Source organism: Nilaparvata lugens, chromosome X, assembly GCF_014356525.2.
Source record: "Nilaparvata lugens isolate BPH chromosome X, ASM1435652v1, whole genome shotgun sequence".
Lineage (NCBI taxonomy): Eukaryota > Metazoa > Arthropoda > Insecta > Hemiptera > Delphacidae > Nilaparvata > Nilaparvata lugens.
In genome coordinates, this window is record NC_052518.1 from 95937185 (window position 1) to 95958437 (window position 21253).

Below are 21253 nucleotides of genomic sequence, written 5' to 3' on the forward strand. Positions count from 1 at the left end.
CGCTATTCATTGACCAAACGTAGTGAGGTCTATGTTTCAACTCGATTGGCTTTTGTCTGTCTGTATGTAACGCGATTACGGCCGAACGCGTTGATAGAATCATATGAGATTTGGCAGGAATACTCCTTTTTCAACTGCGCGTCGATGTATACACAAGGTTTTTTAAAATTTTGCATTTTAAGGATAATAATGAGAAGAAAAGGAATCCTCCATACTCTGATATCACTACATAAATCATCAACTTTGAAGATAGGATTAATCAGACTATAGAATTATTCATAATCAATCCGCTGACAAGTGGATTATTCATTGAATGCATTACACAGATGTCTAGCTGTGTATATTTCTATAAGGCAGGATTTCCATATCCTTTCATATTAAGCGAGCTATTTCTGAATATATAAATTTTGAACTGGCTATTTATAAGGTCATTCATGTTCAACGGATCTCGAAAACGGCTCTAACGATTTTCACGAAATTTGGAACATAGTAGGTTTATGATATAAAAATTCGATTGCACTAGGGCTAATCCCTGGGAAAACTCGCTGAAAGACATAAAAAGGATAATAATTATTCATTCTTGGAAGAACAGATGATAATTTCGTCGTCTGTCGAAACATAAGATGCGTGTGTGGGAGAGAAACAAAATAATTTCCAGCTGTGTAATCAATCAGCGAGAAATTTCATCTAGAAATTTAATCAACTTGATCAAAATAATCTGATTTTATGAAATGACATGATAATCATTCTAAACTAGAGTATATCATAATTTACAAAGTTAATGATTATTTGACAATTTCAAGTTATTAGTGAGTGTTATTTTGTTAGTCAATTTGGTTTTAAAACAATCTAAATAGACTAAGAACTTTTCAAATGTTGGACTGAGAAATGAACTGGAATCAAGTTTATGGAAAATAACCTACTCTCTGGACTATTTATAGTGTATAAATCAAAATTCGAGGAAAAAACAGTTTTGTGCTGTGCCTGTTAGTCCTTCACCAATCATTTTAAAGAATTGTGTTCTGTTCATCAATAGTTTTATGAATTAATAACGAGCGAAGCTAGTGCCCCGATATTTTTATGATGCGTGCCCATCAGTATCAATATTTTCACATTTGAAAAACGAATTTAACAGGTGACTGAAAATAAAATGAGAAATTATTAAATGAACTGAATAATGCTGAAGGAATTATAATATTCTTGAATGAAAAAATAATAATTTAAAAATAGTTGAGAAATATCTTTATCAAATGGAAAGATTATCACGAAACTGGATAAATCATCATATGGACTACAAATTCAAGCATGAACTGAGTTTTTTAACATAAGTGAGCTTTTGATCTTGGTAATTATGAGGAAGAAGCCTATTGATTTTAACATTGATTAAATGTTATAACAAAATTAAACTTCTGGAGAGAAACTGAGATTGGACTACAGAGGGTGTCTCAATGGTTGAATGGAAATCTGTTCACATTAAACTATGAGAAAACCTTTTTTCTGACCTTTTCAGTGACTCAACATGGACAGCCAACAGGAGATAAGATAATAATCAGAAACCAACGGAATAACACTTCATACACAGTTCACAAGAAACAGTCACAGAAATACCTGGGAGTTACAATGGACTCTTTTCTTCCATTTTTCGCTCTTTCAAGTCTCATAACTATTGAAAAACGTTTCCAATTATAGAAATGAGAAAATAAAAACTAAGACTTCTATTATAAAAGCTGACCTTTTGGAAAGCCAATTTTCTGACTATTGCTGTTTAGAGTCTGGGACTTAGCTAAATCCTGAGCTCGGAAAACGGCCCTAAAAGTTCTAGTTTAAAAAAAAAATTCCAGCTTTGAAAGTTTCAAACTTCAAAAGGTTGAATCCAAATATGGAATCAGAAATCATCTCCCATTATCACTCAATAAAATACGAGAAAAAGTAACCTTGTACAGTTAACTTCACTGATTATTTACGTTGTCGGGATTTCAATTTTGTCATACAACAATCTAATTCATTAGGTTGAAATCGTTGAATATTACCATGGATTTCCTGTTGAATCATTGACTTAAAATCTTTGCAACAATCAATAAAATCTATTACACAGTATAAATATGCAGTCAGTGAGTATAGAATGTAACATTCTATACTCACTGCATACAGTAGGCTATAAACATTGTGCTGATCTGAACAGTGAGTATAGAATGTAATACATTATATTACTCTAACAGCTAACTGGATCTGAATTGATCTATTGTAATAATGGACATAATGAAATAATGTCTTACTATTCAAGTAAAACGAAACTAATGTTTGTGTTTGTATAAGAGCTGCTGAGTGGATACTGCATACTGAGAAATTCATAAATGATCCAGACCAGCCTGGCGACTTCGATGCTATCGACACCGGAATCTCCTTTTATTTCTATCAATGAATGAATCTGAATTAAAAACATGTATTGTATCAACTATCCTATTATCGTATTGTAATTCGTGAAGCCTGTTTAGTAAAAGCCAGTTACATACACATCGATTTTTTACCGTCCTTAAAATTCTATTAGATCAAACAGATGATGTTTGACAAGTTGCACTTATTCGAATTCATAAGGATGGCAAAAAACAATCGTACAAAAATCAACGTGCATGTAACTGGCTTTCGAAGACCCATACGATATTGTATTCTATGATCAAATAGAATAGTAAATATCGAAATAAGTGTTGCAGCCAGAACTTGTGTTAAGAACCGGTTTTGTCCCCGCTTTGTAAGTTAAACTAAACACACAATTCCTCCCCAGAATGTGGGTTTGAAGTGTACACACCATTTCTCCCCGCTTTGTGCAGTGGAAGTGTACACACATTTCTCCTCGGTTTGTTCAGTGAAAGTGTACACACATTTCCCCTTTTTGTAGGTTTAATGCGTAATTTTTTTTCAAGTTAACAGAAAAAAAAAGTTACAACTGTATTGAACACATATTAATATACTTTCTAAAACAAAAATTAAGTCTCCAACATGTGTGTAAATGTGTGTAAATCAGCCTCCCCGCAATGTATGTTCATTTCTCACCTCCCCGTATGCTACTTGTTCCAGTATGTGTGTGTGTGTGTGGTTTGTGTGTGTGTGTGGTGGTGTGTGTGTGGGTGTGTGTGTGTGTGTGTGTGTGTGTGTTGTGTGGTGTGGTGTGTGTGTGTGTGTGTGTGTGTGTGTGTGTGTGTGTGTGTGTGTGTGTGTGTGTGTGGTGTGGTGTGTGTGTGTGGGTGTGTGGTGTTGTGTGTGTGTGTGTGTGTGTGTGTGTGTGGTGTGTGGTGTGTGTGTGGTGTGTTGTGTGTGTGGGTGTGTGTGGTGTTGTGGTGTGTGTGTGGTGGTGTGTGTGTGGTGTGTGTGTGTTGGAACAAGGTATAATACGGGGAGACAATCAAGTATACACAGCACATTAAGGGGAGGTGTGTACACTAAGGGGAGACCCCGTAGTGTCACTGCTCAATTTTAGTAAAAATCACTTCTACATGCTTAAAATCATGTAAAAACGTAATAAAAAAAATCTCCCCATTTTGTTAGTACTCCACCTAATTGGGATACACTCCAGTTTCCAAAATTGCCACCACGTTGTGCTACGATCGCTAATACACACTTACACAAAACTCATTTACGGATTGAGCATACAATGCGGGGTACTTGCATATCCCTGCATATCTCCATTGTCTCCTTCACTGTTCGAAGTAACTGGTTTGCTATGGGGCTTGCCGTGAATTTATGAATCAGCAACTCATCTCCTTTTTCGTTCAGACTCATTGAGTCACAGCTTAGCGAATTCATAGTTTATTTTTCTGTTCATTCACTTGAGACATGAGAAGGGAGCGAGGAAACATGCTGCCAGAATGTATTGTGGTACTGATTTTTTATTTATTTGGTACAAATAGTCTGAAAATGATTCTTCACAAAAAAAATACCCTCTGCTAACATTACAGTGTTAAAAATACCTGTTTTTTTCTCCATATAACTCAAAAACCTTTCATAGTGAAAAAATCCAGAACTGTTTCCAAGAGAATAAAATCCTCTACAATTCAACGCCAAATTAGGTTCATCACAATCAATGGTGACTTGGTAACACAATTTCCCGAGAATTTTCCGCATTGAATTTGGGTTATTGCTAGAATGATGCGAATGGGAGGCTTGTTAAGATTCAAGAATAGCACGTCAGTAAGTTTATATTCTTGAACAGGCTTCACTGAGAATTCACTTACTGTTTTAGAGAAGCGGATGCCTCAAACTTTGCTAACCTAACATTGTATCTCAAGATCAGGATAGCCTATGATAAAATGAAATTTGTCTCTTAGTTTCTCTCCATATTGACATTTTCTTCTGTGTCTGCCAATCCTTGCAAAAACTCTCTTGTAAACCTTGGATTGAATATTTTACTTGTGTACGGCATGCTCACTTTTTGTGAAAAGACGTTGTTCCGGAGAAAAGATTTAGTAATCATACCCTGCTCAAAAAAAAAAAAAAAAATAGTAGTCACAATACCTTTTCCAATTTTATTTGAGAAAGTGAAAAGTTAATTTGAGAAAGTATCAATTGTATTTGAGAATAGTCACTTGTAATTGAGAGAATGTCAGATGTAGCCTAAATGAGAATAGTCAATTGTATTTAGGAAGTCATCACACATGTAATTGAGAGTAGTGAATTGTATTTGAGAAATCGTCAAATGTAAATGAGAAGATATCATATCATGAGCAGACATTTGAAAATGAGAAAATTTTCCAATTGACATGTCGTGACTCTTCTGTAGCCTACAGTACAGGTTTGATTTGAGCAGGAAAGGATACTGTACTACGTACACAGTATTCCATAGGCTTTGTATGTGTGAAATTATTATTTTCAATTGTGAAATATTATTTCCCCTGTACTGTTCACGAATGATTAATGAGAATCATTTCTATGTATGTATTGGCAACACGACTTTTGTCTCCAAACATTTGAACTTGATGAAGATCAAATTCTCTATGTTCACGGCGCAATTGAACTTTATCATCAATCAATTAAATCTCTTGATCAAGCAATTCAGTAACTCTCCAATGGATTTTGGGGCTCAAAAATATTTTTTATTTAAAAACTAAACGTTTCATTTGAATATAAAATATATTATCATATTATTTTTTATGAGTACAGTTATGGAAAATAAAAGTATTGGTTTTTAAAATCATTCCCCAATTACAACTGACAACTTTTCGATTTCAAATCGTATGTTCTCAAATTAGGAGTTGATAGTGAGCTGTTGAACGGAGCGGTCGCAGAATTGTTTTGCTCTCTTATCTCAAGTTTCCGGACGGGTCGTGCTTAATCGGTTCATTTAGTGCATGTTTAACCTAAAACGTTCTTTCGTAATAAATTGAATTATCAATTTGTTATTTATTTGTGAAATTGTTTTCAAGTGAATCGAAATATTCAAAGTTTAAATTAATAAAAACAGTATCCACCAGACGGTAGTGCTAAAAAGAGACCTAGAGCTAAAAGTTCTTTCGTAATAAATTGAATTATCAATTTGTTTTTTATTTGTGAAATTGTTCTCAAGTGAATCGAAATATTCGAAGCTGAATGAATAAGAACAGTATCTAACAATACTTTTCACCGGACGATAGTGCTAAGAAGAGTCCTCGTGCTAAAAGTTCGCCTGAGCTCGAAGAGATGGAACAGAAAAAGCGTGCTCCAGACCCAAGTGTTAAAGCATTCGGTAATGTGAACTCAGACTTTATTGAATCACTATTTGACCGTTTTGAAAAGCGGTTTAGTAAGGCTATGGATGAAAAACTCGCGCTGCTAGCTACAAAGGTGGATTTAAATGGTCTAATTGAAAAAGTGAATAAACTCTCTGTCGAGAATTAACAGTTAAGAAATCAAATTGTTGCTCAAAAAATTCAGAATAATCTCATAATCAGGAAGATGGAAAATTTTGAAAATAGATCGAGAAGGAACAATATAATTTTTCGCGGGCTGAAATATGAATGTGCAACAGTGGATTACGTGAGAACTGTCAAAGACTTTTGTGTGAGTCATTTGGGGGCACGAGCAGGTACCTGGGTTAATCGAGCACATGCATTGGGCAAGAAAATAGATAACGGGCCAATCATTGCGCATTTTCCGGACGATCAGGACATCCATTTCATCACGAGAAACAGTAGGAAGCTGAAGGGTACACAGTTTGTGATTCATAAAGACTTTGCTTTCGACACAAGAAAACGACGATCAAAGCTTTTCCGGGTGCTTGGCGAGTTGAAGAAACAAGTTCCGGGAGTGAGAGGAGAGTATCGGTTGAAGTGGATCGTTTAATCGTGAATAGTCGGGTTTTCACGCTGGATGAGGAGAATGGACTGGTCTCGGAGGGAGAGGATGGGCTGCAGAAGATCGGGAGCATGTTCGATGAGAGTGTGATGCGGGCCGTGAGCGGGAGCATGTGTGATGAGGAGGAGTGAGGCGGCGAGGACGAAGACCGCAACCGCTGAGATAACGCCGTCAGTCCGTGTGAGAAGGGACAGTTGAGTATAGTAGCGTACAATGTGGCTGGATTAAGTGGTAAGATTGTTCAAGTATATAATTTTATTTGTAATTATGATGTTTTTGTACTATTGGAGACGTTTGTTGAAAGAGGAAAGCAATTTTATTTTGAAAACTGTTTTCCAGATTACAATTTATACTGGGAATTCGCAGTTGGAGAATCAAACTGAGGTAGAGCAAAGGGAGGAAAGTTAATAGAAATTAGTAAAAGAATAGAGAGTTTTTGTAAGGTAATCGATGCGCTTGAGAGGAAAGTTATTCACATGAATGCAGGACAACGGGATGAATATTATATAGTTCCAATTTACCTGAGTGGTGGAGGAGACATGGAATGGGAGAGAGAATTCAATACATTATGGAAGTTTATGATAGTGCAAGAGCATAATAGAAATAATATGATTTTAATTGGAGATTTTAACGGTAGAATAGGAAATGGACAGGACATGTCGGAATTAACAGATGTAATAGAATTGGGAAATGCACTGAGTAATAAGCAAGAGTCAAAGGATGAGGTGATTAATATGAAAGGTAAGAAAATATTGGAGTTCTGTGAGGTTTTTAATTTCATCATTATGAATAGAAGGATAAGTGGAGATAGGTGGGGAGACTTTACTTTTATAGGCAGAGGGGCTTCCGTAATAGATCTATGTTGCATGGCTGTCGAATTAGCGCAAATAGTTGGAAAATTTTCTATTGTGCCAGAATTTTTATCTGATCATTTCCCAATTGAAGCTACGCTAATCACGGTTGATACTCTAGAAAGAGAGAGCACAATTTTACCACTCTTACCGAAGTTGAAATGGAAGGAAGCGAGGAAGAATGAATATATATCTAAACTCACCAATGCTTGTAGAGAAATAAATGGTCTTCCCGAGAGTAGTGAAGAGACTTATGAAGTATTAAATAATCTTGTATATAGAGCTGCAAATTATGTGCCCCAACCTGATAGAAAGAGAGAAGGATGGAGAGAAAAGTGGTTCGACAAAGAGTGTGCGGTTATGAGAAAGCGAGTGTTCAGCCTATTGAATGTGTTTAGAAAATCAAATTCGGAGCAGGTGAGAGAAAATTATATGAAAGAGTAAAAGGCAAGCGTATAATGCGATATAAAAGAACAATTCAGAAGAGTCAAGGATTCCAGTGATTTGTGGGCTCTGATAAAGAAATTCAAGTGTAGAGAGTTCAAGATTTCGGGAACTGTGAGTGCTGAGGATTGGGTTGAACACTTCAGACGAGTGTTTGGATCAGTTTGCGGGGTAGTCACATATTATGCGGCGAGGAATGTTGAAGATCAAACTCTTGACAAAGACATAGATATGAATGAATTGGAAAGTGCCTTCAAGACAATGCGCAACAATAAGGCTCCAGGTGATAACAGAGTTCCTGCTGAGTTTTACAAGAATGCGTCAAAAAATTACAAAGAGATTATTTTGACTTTTTCCAATGCCATCGTCAGAGGTGGACAGATACCAACAGGGTTTCCACGTTCAATTATATTTCCATTGCATAAAAAAGGTGATACTAATGAAGTGAATAATTATAGAGCCATATCTTTTATAAATGCTGTCGCTAAAGTATTTTCATTTATTTTACTGAGAAGGTTGCAGTTGTGGGAGGAAAGAGAAAAGATTATTAAAGAGAATCAGTGTGGCTTTCGGAGAGGTTATTCGGCTACTGATAATATTTTTGTTCTATTCAATATAGTAATGAAAACGTTGAATAGACCTACAAAGAAGTTGTACTGTTTCTTTTTGGGCTACGATAGTGTGAACAGAGAGGCTTTATTTTTTAAACTGAGTGAATTGGGAGTGTCGACTAAATTTATTGCGATGTTGAGGAGTCTATATAGAAATACGAAGTCAAAATTAAAATGAATGATGTTTCACTTTATATTCATACTTTATCAACATGATATTAATCAGTAACTATCTATAATATATATTTTCATGTATTTTTTGCAGTCATCCATTCTTATAAATAGGCTACATTATTTTTAATTGTTATGTGAATAATATTTACAACAGTTTCGCATCACAATATTTTATTGTAATTAGTCATGTTCGTTTAATATTATGTTATCCTTTGCTATTTTTTATTTTGTTAGATTTTTCGCTCACTTCCAATCTCTTAGTGAATGGATGCACATTCGATAATTCCATTGAGTGTTTGATGTAATCTAAAGTAATAAAATCTTCAGCTTGGCATTCAAGTCTCAAAAATAGCCTAGCATAATTAATAATAGCCCACAAAAGTTTTACATCATAATAATTTAGTTATTGTAGTGAGGTCTATGTTTTAACTCGGATTTTCTTTTGTCTGTCTGTCTGTCTGTATGTATGTATGTAACGCGTTGATAGAATTCTATGAGATTTGGCAGAAATATTCCTTTTTCAACTGCGCGTCGATGTATTAATACACAAGGTTTTTTTCAAATTTTGCATTTTAAGGATAATATGAAAAGAGAAGGAATCCCTCATTACTCCGACATCACTGTATATAATTGACCGAGGGAAGTGAGGTCTAAGATTCATGTCGACGGCTGTGCATCTCTCTTTGTGTTTATATGTTGCGCATTCACAGCGATATACGGCAATATATTTCCATGAAATTTAACAGGTATGTTCCTTTTTAAATTCCGCGTCGACATATATACGAAGTTTTTCAAAATGTTGCATAATATAAAAGGAAAAGGAGCCTCCCAAAGACACTCACAAAGATACAGAATATCTCTTGCAGTTAACAGAAGGCTTGATGAACATGGATCTTTGAAAGTTGTTTTTTTTTGCATGCATCCACTCTTTCAAATAGGATACATTATTCTGAATTATTCTGTGAACATAGGTGTAGACTACTTTCTAGGATCATGTAAATGTTAGGGTCAAGCTACTGAGAAGTCATGGTGGGGGGAGTGAACAAGGCCGTCGTGTTTTTCTTAGGCTAGTTTCACACGGCAGAATCCCGTCTCCTGAAGATCATATTTCAGATCATTTCATATTTCGCAGCTCGAAGGCTTTCACAAGGGGATCTCAAATTTCAGACGCGTTTGCTCAGAGTATGACTCATTACTTTTCTCAAAGTATTCGGATTTGGATTCAGCGACCCCAAATTTTTTAAAGCGTAAGTCCCATTTTCGAAAATACCCAAAAACAAAGGAGTTACAGCAGTTTTTAATATAGCTTTTACATTATCATAAAGTTATGTTTAGTAAAAATGTACCTACTAAGATAATAATACTTCTGCCTCACAGGTAAAGGTTTTTAGAAGCTTTTAAACACTCTTGAAAAGTTCAAACATGAACATTTTAAAACATTAGGGGCCGGTTTCCGAGCTCGGGATTTAGCTGAGTCCAAGACTTTAAACAGCTGGAGTCAGAAATTTGGTTTTCCAAGACGGGGCGTAGTCGCAGTCATTGTCATAGTCACGTTTGAATTAAATCTCGAAAAACTAGAAAATTTAACACAAAATAAAATAAAGAGAAAATAGTGTAAAGTTTCAGCTATTTTGAATTATTCAGGAATGTCTAATTCCGTCAAGGAAAAACGTTTCCAATTATAGAAATGAGAAAATAAAAACTAAGACTTCTATTATAAAAGCTGACCTTTTGGAAAGCCAATTTTCTGACTATTGCTGTTTAGAGTCTGGGACTTAGCTAAATCCTGAGCTCGGAAACCGGCCCTAAAAGTTCTAGTTTAAAAAAAAAATTCCAGCTTTGAAAGATTCAAACTTCAAAAGGTTGAATCCAAATATGGAATCAGAAATCATCTCCCATTATCACTCAATAAAATACGAGAAAAAGTAACCTTGTACAGTCAACTTCACTGAATTATTTACGTTGTCGGGATTTCAATTTTGTCATACAACAATCTAATTCATTAGGTTGAAATCGTTGAATATTACCATGGATTTCCTGTTGAATCATTGACTTAAAATCTTTGCAACAATCAATAAAATCTATTACACAGTATAAATATGCAGTCAGTGAGTATAGAATGTAACATTCTATACTCACTGCATACAGTAGGCTATAAACATTGTGCTGATCTGAACAGTGAGTATAGAATGTAATTACATTATATTACTCTAACAGCTAACTGGATCTGAATTGATCTATTGTAATAATGGACATAATGAAATAATGTCTTACTATTCCAAGTAAAACGAAACTAATGTTTGTGTTTGTATAAGAGCTGCTGAGTGGATACTGCATACTGAGAAATTCATAAATGATCCAGACCAGCCTGGCGACTTCGATGCTATTGACACCGGAATCTCCTTTTATTTCTATCAATGAATGAATCTGAATTAAAACCATGTATTGTATCAACTATCCTATTATCGTATTGTAATTCGTGAAGCCTGTTTAGTAAAAGCCAGTTACATACACATCGATTTTTTACCGTCCTTATAAAATTCTATTAGATCAAACAGATGATGTTTGACAAGTTGCACTTATTCGAATTCATAAGGATGGCAAAAAACAATCATACAAAAATCAACGTGCATGTAACTGGCTTTCGAAGACCCATACGATATTGTATTCTATGATCAAATAGAATAGTAAATATCGAAATAAGTGTTGCAGCCAGAACTTGTGTTAAGAACCGGTTTTGTCCCCGCTTTGTAAGTTAAACTAAACACACAATTCCTCCCCGGAATGTGGGTTTGAAGTGTAAACACCATTTCTCCCCGCTTTGTGCAGTGGAAGTGTACACACATTTCTCCTCGGTTTGTTCAGTGAAAGTGTACACACATTTCTCCCCTTTTTGTAGGTTTAATGCGTAATTTTTTTTTCAAGTTAACAGAAAAAAAAAGTTACAACTGTATTGAACACATATTAATATACTTTCTGAAACAAAAATTAAGTCTCCAACATGTGTGTAAATGTGTGTAAATCAGCCTCCCCGCAATGTATGTTCATTTCTCACCTCCCCGTTTGTTACCTTGTTCCAGTATGTGTGTGTGTGTGTGTGTGTGTGTGTGTGTGTGTGTGTGTGTGTGTGTGTGTGTGTGTGTGTGTGTGTGTGACAGTGTACACGATATCTCATCTCCCAATTAACGGAATAACTTTAGGTCCTTACACTATAATGATCCGACACGAACAATTTCGATCAAATGCAATACTTGATGGCGGCTAAAATGGCGAAAATTTTGTGAAAAGCATGGTTTTTCGCGATTTTCTCAAAAACGGCTCCAACGATTTGATCAAATTAATACCTAATATATTCATTGATAAGCTCTATCAACTGCCATAAGTCCCATTTCTGTAAAAATTTCAGGAGCTCCGCCCCATCTATGCAAAGTTCGATTTTAGATTCCCAATTATCAGGCTTCAGATACAATTTAAACAATTTCTAGCGGAAAAGATTGAGCATGAAGAACTGTACAATTAATGTTCAGTAACATTTTCACCTAAAATTGAAAATAAGCTCGTAATTCGAGAAAATGTTATTATTCAATTGCAAACTGTTGATTCTATTAAAACATTCACTATAAAGAGATAGCAGACTTCGAGTGTCTCCAGCGTTATTTTCCTGTCCCCAGCTGGCTCAGATCTTGGAATAGTAGACTTGAGATGCGCGTGAACACTAGCGTCAGGTGATCAATTTTCATAACGGCAAGGAAAGTTGTGTGAGTGCGCCAGATTTTTAAAAACTATTAAGACCTTGGCTGGTGTCTTTCCAAGAATTAGTTTTTCTTGATGCAACACTGACATAAGTATGAATATGTTTATAGTAGGTACATAAGGTAGTAGAAGCAGGTACATAATAATATACAGATTCAGCATTATATACATATACATTTTTTCTCTTTTCGATAATTAGAATCGTGAATAACACATGTGAGAGATAAATAGTTGAGTAGTAATGGTTTTTAATACATTCATATAAAAAATAATAATGATAGCCTACATTTTTTGAATATTCCTGATAAATTGTATTGGTTGTATATTTTTTTCTCATTGGTTTGCAGACGTCAAGGAGTGCAAGAGATTTTTAATTAATGCTGGACTCAAAAATCAATGGATTTTATTTTGTATAATTTCAAATCAAGTCATAACCATTTATGTAACTTTTTTAGTACCCAATGATGATTTTTTTTTCTGTAAGTTAACGAGAATACTGGTTAGAGTGATCAACTTAGTTCCTATTTGTAAACTGTAATTTGCTATGTTTTTGTGAAAAGGAATCAATAAATTTCATTTCATTTTTTCATTTTGAACGTAATTAATTTTACGAGAGCCTGTCGGAGAAGCCTTCTTTTATAAAAGGCCTTCTCTGATTGGTTCTCGTAAAGTTAATCATGGTTAAAATTTAATCGGCTTCTGTGCAACAAGGTCTACCTTTTCAAATTCATCTGATTTTGAAGCTTCTCTTCAATTAGATTGATAATTAAGTTATAACTCTCAATATAATTTATCAAGTTTTTTAATATTTTTCAATTTATTAATGCTTTTTCAAGTGTAATAATAATTTGTTTCATCTTTCTGATCAACCGAGATACAAATTTTTTAGTATAATGTATATTTGGACTGTAAATTTTTGTGATCTTTATAAAAGTGTTTTCATAACCTCATTTGAACTATTTTTATCAAAATTAGGGAGAGGAACAGTTTTGGGTTTATCCTGTTGATTCTCTCCCAAACATTAATTTGATGTTGTGATTAAGGAATGTAAATATAATGTCATAACTCTCATAACACTGTTAAAACATAATAATCACTTGATATGTATTGAGCACTACCTTTGGTTTTATTAGGGAAATTGATTTGGAGCTTTTATTTGCATAAATCAATATACTTCATAGGTAACAAATAGCAAGATGTACCCTGTTGTAATTATATTTTCAAATGGCTGCAAGGGACCATTCCGTTATGCACTACCATTCTGGGTAAAAGAGGATCTTCGAGCAATAAACGTTCCCTTTTAGGTTATCTTACTGTTGGTTATGGATACTCGGCATTCCGTGCGACGTCATAGTTCCTAAGAATATTCTGGTGACGTCATAGTGACTAAGAATATCACTGCATGTGTATGCGCGTGCGTACATTGCCCTGTGACGTAACGTACTAAGACTATTTCGCACTAAGAATATTTCGTTACACTGGTCTTCTTATTCAGTCATTGACTGCATCAATGACGTGTCCCACCTCTGAGAACTCGTTGAATAATTTGGTTCATAAGTTTTGGGAAAGTGAAGAAATTCCTAATCATAAATTTCCTAGTCCCGATGATGAGTTTTGTAAGAAACATTTTGCTGAAACTCACACGCGTGATACTGAAGGAAGATATGTTGTTCATCTCCCTTTCAAAGTTGACACTAATCAACTCAAGTTTCATGAATCTCATGATGTTGCTTTAAATCGTTTTCTGTCGTTGGAGTGTTGTATGCTGCGTGATGCTCGTTTGAAATCTGATTGCGTATCATTTATGGAAGAGTATCTTCTTTTGGATCATATGGAAGTTGCTAAAAAACCAGGTAAATATTTTATTCCTTATTTTTGTGTATTCAATCCGTCATCACCTACAACAAAGGTTCGTGTTGTATTTGATGGGTCTGCTAAAAAGAGTCACATTTCATTGAATCAAGTTCTTCATTCAGGTCCAAAATTGTTAAATGACATATGTGATGTGTTAACTAGATTCAGACTTCACTCATTCGTATTCACGTGTGATGTTACGAAAATGTATCGTGCTATCCTCGTTGATGAAGAAGATCGTTCTTTCCTTCACATATTGTTTCGTAAAGATCCTTCCAATGATATTGTCGTTTATGAGCTCAAAACAATCACATATGGTTTGAAACCGTCTGGTTTTCTTGCTCAACGTGCTCTCATTCAACTGGCGAAAGATGAAGGAGATAAATTTTCGTTGGCAGCAGCAGCTATTCGTGATGATATATATCACGACGATTTTCTCACAGGTGCTAATTCGTTGGAAGAAATCTGTGAAATAAAATCACAACTTTGTAATCTTCTAAACTGTGCTCATATCAAGTTGAATAAATGGAGCAGTAATTCTCCTGAGTTCTTGGATTTGATTCGTTCTGAAAACACTCAAGTACCACTTCATATCAGTGATGAGCCTAATTCAAATGTGAAAGTTCTTGGCATAATGTGGAACCCAACTACTGATTGTTTTCATATTAAAGTCTCCATTCCAGAGTTTCAAAAGAAAAACTCTAAGCGCACTGTTCTGTCCATTATCACGCGTCTGTATGACCCTCTCGGTTTTATAGCTCCAGTAATATTCAAAATGAAATGTTTTTTACAAGAGCTGTGGAAGTTGGACATCGATTGGGATACGCCGATTCCTGTTGACTACAACGAATGCTGGAACGAGCTGATGAGAGAGCTTCCTGCTCTAAGTTCAATTTCAATTCCTCGATGCGTTTATGGCGATGCTTTTTCTTGTCAAATACTTGGGTTTTTCCGACGCATCGCAGAAAGGAATATGTGCTTGTATCTTCTTGAGAGTTGTGTTGTCAGAATCTACGGTGAAATGCTTCCTGTTGAAAGCTAAAACTAAATTTGTGTCGTTGAAAACTCTGTCTATTCCTCGATTAGAGCTTCAAGCTGCGTTGTTGCTTTCGCGATTGTATGTTTCAGTCCTTCCTTCACTGGAAAAAATCAATCTTCAATCTACGTTTCTGTTCAGTGATTCAACTATTGTTTTATCTTGGTTGCATATACCTCCTTACAAGTTGCAAACGTTTGTTGCAAATCGTGTTGTGAGAATATTAGAGTTGACTAATATTTCTGATTGGAATCACATTGCTACTGATTTCAATATTGCCGACGTTGGATCAAGAGGCATTTCTCCCCAAAACTTGTGCAATTCGCAAGATTGGTTCAATGCTCCAACATGGTGTTCTAATTCGTTATCATGTTGGCCGTTGTCATCTATGACTTACCCTGCTACTGAAATTCTGCCTGATGTGAAACAAAATAAAGGTGTTGTTTTGAATATCACTGAAGAGACTGCTGTTATTCAGATAACACGTTTCTCCTCATACATGAGATTGTTACGTTCCTGTGCTTATGTTTTACGTTTTGTGAATAACAGTAAAGCATCAATTAGTGGTGTTTGTCGTAAATCAGGCGCACTTAGTGTTCAAGAGTTGAAATGTGCACAAATTTATTGTGTTAAAATTGTTCAAAAGTGTCATTTCAATCGTGAACTCGACCTATTGAAAGAGGGTAAACCTTGTGATAAGAGTTTCCAAAAATTGTCTGTATTCTTGGATTGTGATGGTGTGATTCGTGTTGGTGGCAGATTGGTAAATAGTGCTTTAGGATATGAAGCCAAGCATCCTTGTTTGATACATAAAGATAGTCATTTTACTAAACTCCTCATTGAGTATTATCATATTTCTCATCTTCATGCTGGACCAAGGATAGTGCGTGCTCTTATTCAGCATAATTTTTGGATTGTTGGAGCACACAGTGTTATCAGAAATGTGATTTTTAATTGTACTCGTTGCCGCTTATTCAATGCAACTCCTGTTGCTCCCGTCATGGGTGATCTTCCCAGCTCTCGTGTTATTCCCAGTGCTCCATTTCTGAAGGCTGCGGTCGATCTAGCTGGTCCTTTCACTGTCAAAGAGAGTATTCGGCCCAAAGCTCGTACGTACAAGGCATACTTTGCACTGTTTGTCTGTCTGGCAACAAAAGCTTGTCACATTGAGGTGCTTACAAGTCTTTCATCCGAAGAGTTTATTAACACTCTCCATCGTTTTGTTTCTAGGCGTGGATTGCCTAAAGAAATATTCTGTGATCAAGGGACGAACTTCAAAGGTGCTGTGCGACAATTGAAGGAAATTGTTGAATTTCTCAGATCATCAGAAAATCAATCCAACGTCTGTGATGCGATGTCATCTAAAAGCATCCAATTTCGTTTTAATATTCCACATGCTCCTTTCATGAATGGAATCTGTGAGTCTAATATTAAAAATGTGAAATTCCATTTGTTTCATGAAGTGGGAAATTTGGTCCTAACTATTGTTGAGCTTTCCACTCTGTTGGTGAAAATTGAGGCGATACTCAATTTGAGACCGTTGTATGCGCTCTCTTCATCTCCTGATGACTACAAGGCGCTGACTCCCGGACATTTCCTTGTTCATCGCCCTCTGTTGGCGGTTCCTGAAATTGACGTGAGTGATGTCAACAAGTACAGACTGTCTCGTTGGGAAAAGGTTAATCGCTTCACTCAGAGATTGTGGAAGAGGTGGGAGAGTGAATACCTCCACACTCTTCAACAGAAGAATAAGTGGTTTGAGAGTGACACAAACCTTCAGGTAGGGCAGTTAGTATGGATTAAAGAGGACAATTCATCACCCTTATCATACCCGTTAGGTAGAGTCACCCAAATCATAAGTGATGCTAAGGGTGTTGTGCGCTCAGCTCATGTGAAAACTAACTCTGGTGAGTATGTTAGGCCAGTTAGGAAACTTGCCCCCATACTTCCCTATTAGTTTAACCCACACCCCTAGTTTTCCGTTTTCCTTTCCTATTCCTTTTCCCTTCGTTTTTCCTTTCCTACCGTTCAGTGCATGTTGTTTTGTTTTTCTTTTACCTTTAAATTTTAGTTTTTTTTTTGAGTTTATGTTCTTGGAAATGGGGCATTCCAAGGCGGGCGGAGATGGTGGATTCACGGAGGATCGGCAGCCTTGATTGTGGGCTGATTAGTTTGCGCTTTCCTCCCCTTCCCCCTCTCCCAAAGAGGCAAGATAACCTCTCTCCCTCACCCCTCCTTCATCCTTCCCGTTTATCTTTCCACCCAGCACTTCAAGAAGCGTTGTCGAGATATCACCATCGTTTTTCGTTCCGTTCCATGGCGTTCAAGCTAAACGCAATTACCTCGTTTCGTTTCGTGATATATGTACAATATCATATAGGACTACGCATAAAGACAGGATATTGTCAGCAGTAACCTCTACACACGAGATACAGTCCACTTCCTCGCCAGTTCCAAGGTTAGTGCAAATTAAAGACTTACTTTTGGGGTTGTCGACGTTTTCGTGAATTAAATCTTAACTGTACCCCAATCCATAGGTTTGGAGACAGGACGGGATTACCACTCAGCAACCCGGCGGATCATCATAATCGTATTCATTTTTCCATTGACGTTATACTCTCAACCAGAAATATGTAGTTCTTGTTTACGAGTTTGAGGATCCGTTTATCTAACATTGCAGTCAACAGCAGCCACATCACTACAACGATAAACAGCTACCGGGTTGAGACGGAATCGTGCTTCATGTAATTTCTGAATGCAAAGATTGTTTACCTGCTTGATCTCTTATTAGCAATTAGCAATATTGTCATCATTAATCCACACTTAGCATCAGCATTAGTGGAGTCATTCCTTGTCACATGACAGTGGCGTGATGTTTTTCAGTTTCCTATTGGAGCTCTATCTTCTCCCTTGTCTCCCGTTTTCTCTGTGACCTTACATCAGATACAGCTTATTGAAAATTTGTGAAGCAGTCCAGTATTATGTATATCAATTATGTATTATGTATATATCAACAGTTTTTGTATATCACTTTCTACTATCAAAGTCATTAAAATCTAAGAAAAATATGTTCAATTTTTCTCATTCAGAAAAATAGGTTCTAGCCCGAGTGAAGATGACTCATTAATGTGACAAAAATGCGTCAAACATGCATTGAATATTTTGTGAATAATAAAATAAAGTTGAAAAAAGTGTATGTACTTTGATTTCTTAATATTTGTTTTCATAAATACGCGTATCCCCAATCAAATTAGTTACTGCTGTGAAAAGACTAAAAAAAAATGTAACACTTGATCCAGGGAATAGCGACATTGTAAGATTCTGTAGAATAATTAATTTCCAATTCAATTAGAGAATGCAAGCCCATATGATTCAACATATTCCATATGACAATGTTGCCTAGCGAGTATTGTAAAACTGTGTCTTCTATGACAATTCATAGGTCTGCTTCTTCTGTGCTGCTTCTCCAAATGATTCATAGGTTGATGACTCCTCCTCCTCCTCCTGCTCCTCAACAACTTCTAGTTGTGATGGTAATGGATGTCGAACATGCCTGGGTCGGATCGGTGTTGTTGGCGGTGTAGGCGGTATAAGCTGATGTTGTTCTGCTAATTGTTGAGCCAGTGGCTGTTGCTGAGCTGGAGGTGCTTGTTGCTGAGCTGGAGGTGGTTGCTACTGGGCTGCAGGAATCTGAAGAGTCTCAATAATTTTTCCCAGTGGTTCAGTTAGCGGTTTGAAATGTTTTGCATGTTGCTCCTCTGTCAATTCTCTTCCAAGTGTGAGCTCCTCATGCTTTCTCTTGATGTTACGTCTTAGCTTTGCAATCTCTTTGATGGTAGAAGCTACCTCCTCCAATGTCTTCTGACGAGGTCGAACCATCCTTCTTGCCTCACAATAACAGACTGATACTCTACTAGACTTACACCTCAACTAAATAGGTGTCGATACCATTTCTGTAGCACCCAGCATTCTTTCCTGATGAGCGATCAATGACAATGAATGCATGTGCAGCTGATGACCAAACCTTGTTACACATGTCCTTGAACTGATCAAAGGTCATATCAGCACCGACATGGTCTCTATAAAGATGCTTCAAGTTCAGCTCATCCTGTTCAAACATGATTAGAAAATTTGCATTGTCACGAATCAGTTGTTTTGGAATGCGGCTATAGATCTGTGCCAGATAGAAAACATCGACATCACTGTGTCTGCCTGCACTAAAGTATTTCCTGATGGCATTCTGTTGCTCACAAATTACGTCATCAAAGATAATTATTGAATTGGCAGGCAGTTCATGTGGTTCAGGTATTTCCTCACTTGTATCACACTCTACATATTCCATCTCATCACCTAGTCCCTGCATGATGGTTTCAAGTAGCTTGTACTTGGACTGAAATGTAGTCTTTGAAAAAAGATGTATATTTGAAAAGTGTATTCCATTTGTATCAAAAAGCATGTTGAAAAGTAGATTTGTCTTACCACACCCTGAAGGTCCACATATAATGCATCTTATATGGTTGGGTAACAAAGGACCATGCCGCTTCTTCTTATTGTCCATTTCCAGACCACAACCTTTCACCACACGATCGAAATCAATAACTTTGAACAGGTTTTGCCGTTGTACAACCTCTCTCATCCTAGATCAAGTCACTTTTGTCGATCCACGAGTCGTGTTTTCCCAGAGGGATCTCTCTGCAAACGAGTCCACTGCGCATACAATCTGCACACCTGTCTTCACCCTACATCCACATCGCTGGACTTTCTGGAAGCGGTTGTTGCAAGGTCAGTCGAGGTCTGTGCACAGTGCTGTGAAGAACAAGCATCCATTGTTATTACTACTCCAGTGAGTACTGCAACTGCTACAACAACTCTTGCTGCTAGCATCACAACTACTCAAGCTAGTACTACAACTCCTGCTAGCACTACAACTCCCGCTAGTACCACTCCAACTAGTACTGCTGCTACTACAACTCCTACCACTGTGCCAGACCCAGTAACAACATCAGCCTGCAGTGGAGCAAGCAGATATGTGTGAGTGTGGAGACTGTCTACTAGTAACCAGCAACCAATGGATCATACAACCATTCCTAAACTTTGGAGATAAGGACTTGCCTGAACCGTTTGGAACAGCTCAAAACTTCTTGAAGACATTGACATACATCTTCCACGACGCTGAAGTATCAAGCTGCACCGATCTATGCAAGGGAGCAGTCATCTTGAAATTCATGTTCGGCAGAGGATTTTGTGAAATAAGCAATCGACTAGGAGATTTGTATCACTACATAGTTCTTCATATATTGGACTGAAATATTATCTTTGTGCACTACATATATTTTCATGCATACACTGTAAATAAACATCAAGTAATACCACAATTGTTGTACATTTTATTCCATACAACCTTCAACTTCTAGAGTAAGCACAAGGTGTGAGATAAAACATAAATTACATCCTATACTGTTAGTCATTCAATACAATAGGAATCATCCTACTCTGATAAACTTATCTTTATGCAGGAAGTTGGTTAATCATGACTTCCGCCAACATCATGGTCTGATGAACTTGTTGCCTATATAAATGCTTATTAACAAATTCATATCACCATTATGGATAAGACAGTGATAGCGCGAGAGCTGCACAGACAAGCTCGTCGGAATTTTCCGACAAGAAAGGTTACAGTCAAAGGTCTTGACGATCTCTATCAGGCTGACCTTGTTGAGATGAAACCATATGCTCGACATAACAAAGGTTACAAGTACATTATGTCACCTGGTCATATGGGACATATATATGATTCATATATTTATCTCATATTGATCAGGATTTTAGAGTTTTATTTTACGAAAAGTTTAATGAACGGTGTTTCTGCCTTTGAACAGTTTTGTCATCGACAGAAAGATTGTTTATTTCACTTGTTATCAAAATTATTGTAGTTTCTCTTTTGTTTTTCATAACAAACGTGCTCGGCTTGTGCGACTGATAAAAATATGTATTTGAAATGGCTTCATGTTTGGCATTGACTGAGTTATATATTAATACCCAAAATTTTACTGGTGGGTGAGCTCGTTCGTTAGGACTGAGAGTAAAAGTCCGGCTGTTCTGGTGAAGGGGATAGATTTTGTTCTTGTTTTATAATACAGTTTTCCTGTCACAGTTCGGGCAGTTTAAAGAGAATTGTATTATTGAATAGGAAGGGATCTGAACCC